We start from the raw sequence: 7,678 nt of genomic DNA on the forward strand, positions 1-7,678 counted from the left end.
AAAAAAAAAAAAAAAAAAAAACAAACCAAAAAACAAACTGAGCAAACCACAGGGAACAAGCCATTAAGCAGCACTCCTTCATGGCCTCTAGGTTCATGACTTGATTTCCTACTCTGGTTTCTCTCAATGATTTCCAACTGTATATGGAGCTGTAAGGTGAACTAAATCCTTTCCTTCCTAAGTGGCTTTTGGCCATGATGTTTGATCACAGTGACAGACACTGTAACTAAGATGTTACAAGGTTACAGTGGTGCTTTGAGTGATGTCCTACAGGTCACTGAGGTGCTATTCCTTTTCTTTCTTTCTGTACCCATACTGGATAGCTTTAGTCAACCAGTCTTAGTTTGCTGAATCTTCCTTTGTCTGCCTAAATCTGCTCATGAGCTACTACAGTGAAAATTTCACTTCAGTTACCAGATGTGTGATCTGAATGAGAGTGCACCCCATAGGCTCATCTATTTGAATGCTTAGTAGCCAGGAATGGAACTCTTTGAAAGGGTTAGAAGAATTAGGAGATGTGGCTTTGTCAAAGCTGGAGAAAGAGTATCACTGCGGGTGTAGGCTTTGAGTGGTGAAACCCAAGCCGGGCCCAGCCTCTCATCCTCAGTCTATGGATTAGGATATATGTAGCTCTCAGGTACTGTTCCGGGTTCTTCTTCTTCTTCTCCTTCTCCTTCTCCCTCTTCTTCCTCTTCCTCCTCCTCCTCCTCTTCTTCTTTTTTTGTTTAGGTTTTTCGAGACAGGGTTTCTCTGTAGCTTTGGAGCCTGTCCTGGAACTAGCTCTTGTAGACCAGGCTGGCCTTGAACTCACAGAGATCTGACTGCCTTTTCCTCCCAAGTGCTGGGATTAAAGGTGTGCACTACCACTGCCTGGCGATAGACTGAACTTCTGAAACTATAAGCAAGCTCCCAGTTAAATGCTCTCTCTCTCTCTCTCTCTGTCTCTCTCTCTCTCTCTGTCTCTCTCTGTCTCTCTCTCTCTCTCTCTCTCTCTCTCTCTCTCTCTCTCTCTCTCTCAGAGTTGCCTTGGTGATGGTGTCTCTTCACAGCCATAGAACACTGACTAAGACATGTGTTGGAACCAGACAGCAGTGTACTGCTGGAACAGGCTTAACCTGCTGCTTGTTGGTTGAGGCTTTGGGTTAAGAAAGAAGTTGAATGCTTTAAGCAGTGCTTAATGGGCCATACTAGTAGGGACATGGAAGATGGTGGTGCTGAAAGCAGTGTAGATTATTGAAGCTTGGTTTAAGAGGTTTCAAAGAGGAAGAATATTAGTAAGTTGTCTAGAGATTATTCTTGTGATATTTTGGCAAAGAATGTGGTCATTTTCTGCCATTGTCTGAAGAATCTGACTGAGGCTAAATTGAAGCATTTTAGATTAATGGTCTTGGCAGAGGAAGTTTTGAGATATCCTAGTATTGATTGGTGGAAGTGTTACCCCAGTCCCTGGCATCCATATACCCAAAGAGTCTGGAATGTTCAGGTAGAAGTTCCATCCCAAGCCACCTCCCCTGGGAGTTGTCTCAGTCCAGACTCTACTCAAGAGAAAGCTCTCCAAATGATGACCCCTCTCCAGGGATGCTCAAGACCATTCCCACAGAGTATTTAAACAGCAACCCAGGAACAAACAGGTAGTTTTCTGGCCTTTCTTCCCAGTCTCCTCTCTGGTGGGCTGAAAAGCCATTTGGAAGCATTGGTATTCATTAAACCTGGGCTTTTTCTAATTTTGTTTGATTTGGTCTGATTCAAATTATTGCATTGGCAGAGAGGTTTATTGAGGTGCAAAAACTTTTCATTTGGAAGTTTCACCAAGAGGCTGTTTTTCTTACTGGTCCAGGGCCACATGGTAAGAAAACCCCTCCCTTGCTCCTGCTCTCTGCCAGGCTAAGATTGGCTTTGTCTGGGTAAGTTCTGAGTTCCAAGTCATTGCCTTAGATGCTCAGGGCCTCATGTGATTTTCAGGCTGTCCTATGAAAGACACGGCTATGCCAGGCTCCTGACCTGATACCAGCACAAGGGCCTGCCTTGTCCTGTGAGATTCCTTTTCCAGGAGACATCCTGTTCAAGGTATTTCTTGTACCCTTCTGGTTTTTTTTTTTTTGACCCAAAGTTTACCACAATGGATGCATTGTGATAGGCTAGGTCCCAGCATAGACTTGCAAAATGGATATCTACAGTTCGAGGCCTGATCTCTAAATGTCCTTAGGTTGCCTTTTACAAAATCTTTTTAAATTGGGGGCTATCTGACACACTATATCCTTGATGCCTAAACTTTTTGCCAGTGTGGAAACAAGTAAACAAACCCCCATATGCCAATGGTTTCTGGATGCTGTATTCCTGCTCCCTCTTCCTACCCCCATTCCCTGCTTCTCTCGTTGTTTGCTATTTGTCTGCATTCCTGGCACGTGATCTGGTCACGCTGGGATTCTCCCTGCAATGGATGCAACCCCTCTTCCCCCACTCTAAACTGCATAGGTGTTCCATGCTTACGTTTCTGTTCTCCTTTACAGTGCCTGCTGACCTGGAATCAGTGGAATCGCCTGTGTGCTTGCCTGGCTTCTGCAGCCTAGTCTAGGATTTTTAAGTTGGTCAGCTGACACAGTTTCTTGGAAAAATTTTGCTTGTTTGTCTTTTAATATATACGTGTAAATAATATGGCCACAGCATGCTTGTTTTATGTCTGTGTGTGTATGTGTGCTTGTTTTAAGATTTGTAAAACTTATAACTCCAGATTACAACAGCTCTACAAGCATGTAGACAGCCATTATTTTTGGTTGCGGCCAAAACAGAAACCTCAGTGCCATCTTTGGTAAGAGTACCCATGTGTGCTAGACCTACCAAGGAGATATTCTGCCTCCAATATGCTTTGGCTTACTAAAATATTCCTTCTAATTTTGCCTCTACTGATATTGGTAAGCTGTAACTGATTGGGTAAACTATATGCCTAAATTTAACTTACATATCTAGTTTAGATATACCTGACAGGTAATGGTACCCTATAGATATACCTGACAGGTAATGATACCCTAATTTTAAAGTGCCTTTACAGATCTGATAGTATGGCCAGTTCCTGCAGCATCCTATAGCTCCTTCAAGAAGATACATGGTTGCAGAAGACCTTCTGCCTGGAGGCTTGCCTTTGTGTACGGCAAAGCTACCCACACGCAAAAAACTACCTTCCACCTCATCAGCTTCCTGGACACTACATTGGGGGATCGATCATCTTATCCTGCCAAGACAGGTAGACTGAGCCCTATCCATACAGAAAAATCTGTCAGGTCTCCTGGGCTCAGCATCTAAAGACAAGTACTGCTTCTAAGACTGGTATTTGCCAAAGACCATGGAGAGACTTGGGACTTCCTGTGTAGCTAAAAAAGCTGTCTCACTTCTGCTCATTTACTTCTCCCTCCCAAATCTGTTTGATGGCACTTGATGACTTAAGGTACTGGTAGCTCATTACTTCATTTGTAAAGTTTCATGCCAAAAATACAGACAGGTGTACCTCTTATACAGGCTTCATAGTCCAAAATTAACAGGTTTCAGATGTATCTTCAGAGGATCAGAGTTTCCAATTTCCCTTAGTTGTCTTCTGAAATGGTTGTACTTTTTAACCAAAAGCCATAGCCTTTTGCTATGATACCAAGATGTAAATATGTTCCAGTTGTCTTACAGATACCTGCAGGTTCCTGGGAAAAGTTCTGATGCTGTCAAGAAATCTGGTCTGGTAAAACCAATCTCCAGAGCCCATTTTGACCCCACCTATTTTCAAGCAAATCTTATAGGTCACTCCTGTCTGGGTCAAGACTGACCTGCAGAGGGCTCTCCAGATAATACCTGCACCTTCACCAGCTCATGGGTCTTCACCATTAATACCACCTCTCCAGGCTCAAATGGGACCTACACAGCAACTGAAATCTGGCTTTAAAGGACATATCTGCTCTCATCTCATTCCGTCACCCTTGCCTCTGTGGTACAACCAGGACACTTCTCTGTCCCATTCTTTCTGACAGTTAATCACCCTTCCCATGGCTAGCCCCATCCATAAGGCCATTAATAACAACCTATTTTCCCCCTAGCAACCTGTCTTCTCATTTCCCCCAAGGAACAGATGCCTGAGGTCTCCAGGATGACAGTTAACTGGATGCCTCTTCAGCCACACCTCCTGCTAAGTGTGAGCCCACCAACTCCAAACTCTCCCCTCTCTTACATTGCCCCATACTTGCAGGAAGTAGCCAGACTTGAGCCTGTGACCCTATACCAAAAGAGTCTGGAATGTTTGGTTGAAAGTATCACCCCAGTCCCTGGCACCCATATACCCAAACAGTCTGGAATCTTTGGGTTAAGGCTATCCCACAGCCCATGGCATCCATATATCCAAACAGTCTGGAATGTTTGGGTAGAAGTTCCATCCCAATTCCCCTCCCTTGAGAGTTGTTGCAGTCCAGATTCCACCTCTGAGAAAGACTGCCAAATAATGACCCTTCCTCAGAGATGCTCAAGACCACTCCCACAGGGTATTTTAAACAGCAACCCAGAGAGCAAACGTGGTTTTTCAGTCTTCCTTCCTCCTCTTCATTCTGGGGGTTGGAAAGCCATCCAGTAGCATTGGTATCCATTACACTTGGGCTTTTTCTAAATCGGTTTGATTTGGTCTGATTCAGATTATTGTGTCAGCGGAGAGGCTTATTAGGGTGCAAAAACTTTTCATTGATGATGTCATGTGGTTATTAATAATCACTTATATACAGATCTGTAATGAAAAGAAGCACACTGGACAAAGAGAAATACAAAATGTACAGTTAGAAGAGAAAAGGAGTACCATGAAATGTGACTGAGCTAAGTCAAGTGTTCAAGTAGATAAAGAGTTTAAAGAAAAGCCTGATTCTAGATGGGATAAAGGTAGTGGTGAGGCAGGGCAAGACCCCACCTAGTTAAGCTTCCAACTTATGAAAAAGAATTAAAAGAAAGCTTAAACAGTGAGGGAAGCCATCAACAACACAAAGGTGATGTAAATATGATTGAAGGAGGGAGCCAAATTCCAGCCCCAGCAAGCAGCAGAACTAGGCAGCTTTGGTAATGTGGTTCTGTCTTTAGAGTCAAGGATACAAGGCAGGGGCTGTGGAACCTTCCTTCATGACTAAGGAAAGCCACTGAGGGAAGACCTGTGTCATGGAGGCCTACAGAGGTCATTGTGTGTAGCTGTGAAGATGAAGCTAAATTGTATTTGTTACCAGTGCCAAAGGTCTCTTCAGATCTACAGCTCCTCTCAGCCTATTTGACTGCAATACACTTCTCTCTCTTGGGCTGGTTCCATCCCCTATTAGCAGCTCTTCTTGACAGTTAGCCTGCTGTTCTGGCCTCCCCAACATCTTAGAGTCAGGGTACCCTGCCCTGTTGGAAGTCCAAGGCCCTCCCCCCTCCATTCAGGCTTAGGAAGGTGAGCATCCAAATAGAATAGGATCTCCAAAAGCCAGTATATGCAGTAGAGACAAATCCCAATGCCATTATCATTGGCTTCTCAGTCTGTCCCAATTGTCAGCCATATTCAGAGGGTCCAGTTTGATCCCATGCTTGTTCAGTACCAGTCCAGCTAGATTTGGTGAACTCCCATTAGTTCAGGCACACTGTCTTAGTGGTGGACCAACACCTCATGGTCCTGATTTTCTTGCTCATATTCTCCCTCCTTCCGCTCTTCAACTGGACCTTGGGAGTTCAGTCCAGTGCTCTGATGTGGGTCTCTGTCTCCATCTTCATCTGTCGCCAGATGAAGGTTCTATGGTGATATTCAAGATAGTCATCAGTTTGACTATGGGACAAGGCCAGTTCAGGCACCCTATCCTCCACTGCCCAGGGTCCTAGATGGGGTTATCCCCATGGACTCCAGGGAACCCCTCCAGAGCTAAACCTCTTGCCAACCCCAAAATGGCTCCCTCAATTAAGATATCTCCTTCCCTGCTCCCATATCTGCCTTCCTCCATCTCAACCAACCTTGAAACTCCATAGAGCTGTGGCAATAAACATGGCTTTTACCAGCAACTCTGCCATGAAGCTAGACTCTCAGAAAACTAAGGAATGGGGAGGATCCTGCTGTCAAAGTCACAGCTTTAATCCTAACCAGATTGCTTAGCAAATTAAAGACTCATGGTGAGAAAAAAAGAGATATACAGTAAAGATAGATTCAGATGGACAAAAAACCCTCTAAACAGTTTACAGTGTGTTTAAAAATATGTGTAGACTTAGGAGAGAAAAGAAAAAGGATAAAGTCCTTAAAAAAAAAAGAAAAATGTAGTTGGATGTGATGGCACACACCTTTAATCCCAACACGTTGGAGGCAGAGGCAGGCGGATCTTTGTGAGTTTAAGGACAGCCTGATCTACAAGAACTAGTTCTAGGACATCCAAAGATACACAGAGAAACCCTATCTCCAAAAAACAAAAATTAAAAATAAAAGAAATAGAGTTTAAATAAAGCCATGTAAAGATATTAAATACATAGAGAATCTGGATACTTTATGCTATTGTGTTGTCCTTGAATTGTAGGACTGCTGAGGAAGGAGCAAAAGCTGTTAAAATACATTTGATTAAAAATACTGCTGAATTAATCCAACATGTATTTTGAAAATGCCCTGACTTCAAAATTTAATTCAAAAGATATGTTACTTTGGAGAGGAGGTTTTGCTTTTGTTTCTATAGGAAATGAGAGGCCGTGGATTCATTCTGGGTTAAGAAAAATCAGGTTTGATCAAGGAAGACCCCTATAAGAAATTTCTGATTGGAGTGGATGGCCAAGATGATCCAACATTTCAGAGGACCTCTGTTGGAGTTTCATCTGAGTTCTACATCCTGAACAACCTCAAGATTGCTGGCTGAGATGATCAAGTCTCACAGAATATTCCAGTCAGGACTTGACCATAATCCTAAATTTTCTTTGGGTCCCCATAAGATTATCAGCAGGAAGTAGCCTAGAAAACCATGCCCATATTTCCACAAAATGGATTATGGATGTTTGTCTTTGTTTAGAGTGTTGGTTGCAAGTTGTTAGGGATAATTGATGTGGGATTCCCCTCTGTATGCTGTGAATACCATTGGTTAATATAGAAACTGGTTAAAGAACAGAGCTAGGTGGGGGAAAACTAAACTCAATGCTGGGAGAAGGAAGATGGAGTGTGAGAGAAGCCATGTAGCCCCGCCTGAGACAGATATGCTGAAACTTTGCTGGTAGCCCATGACCTTGTGGTGATGCACAGATTAATGGAAATGGGTTAAATTAAGATATAAGAGTTAGAAAATAAGAAGCTAGAGCTAATGGGCCAAATAGTGATTTAAATAATATGGTTTTTGTGTGATTATTTCGGGAGTCTAGGCAGTCTCCTTACTACAGATAGCGATCTGGAAAAAAGATAAACAAGGGAGATTAGATTCAAAGTTCTTGTTTTGAAAAAAAAAGAGGGGAAGTGCTGTGGGACAATGGTCTTGTACCTTGTAAAGATTTGTCATTTGTATTTGTTTAATAAATGTCCATTGGCCAGTAGCCAGGCAGGAAGTATAGGCCAGAAGACCAGAACAGGAGAATTCAGGGAAAAAGAAAGGCTCAGTCTGCAGTTGTCACCCAAACACAGAGGAAGCAAGATGAGACTGCCTCACTGATAAAAGGTACCAAGCCATGTGGCTAACATAGA

At 43.1% G+C, this 7,678-nt stretch overlaps 1 long non-coding RNA gene across 1 annotated transcript in view; it reads left to right on the top strand.

The window, feature by feature from the left end:
• LOC113456054 overlaps window positions 1–5,422 on the top strand; it is a 22,504-nt gene extending 17,082 nt beyond the window's left edge. The window contains exons 4-5 of the long non-coding RNA XR_003376926.1: window positions 1,963–2,067; window positions 2,511–5,422. This is a non-coding gene — a long non-coding RNA (uncharacterized LOC113456054). The remainder of the gene's footprint in view (window positions 1–1,962; window positions 2,068–2,510) is intronic.
• The last annotated feature ends 2,256 nt before the right edge of the window (window positions 5,423–7,678 follow it).

This window comes from Microtus ochrogaster, chromosome 5 (assembly GCF_000317375.1).
Source record: "Microtus ochrogaster isolate Prairie Vole_2 chromosome 5, MicOch1.0, whole genome shotgun sequence".
In the NCBI taxonomy this organism is placed as follows: Eukaryota; Metazoa; Chordata; class Mammalia; order Rodentia; family Cricetidae; genus Microtus; species Microtus ochrogaster.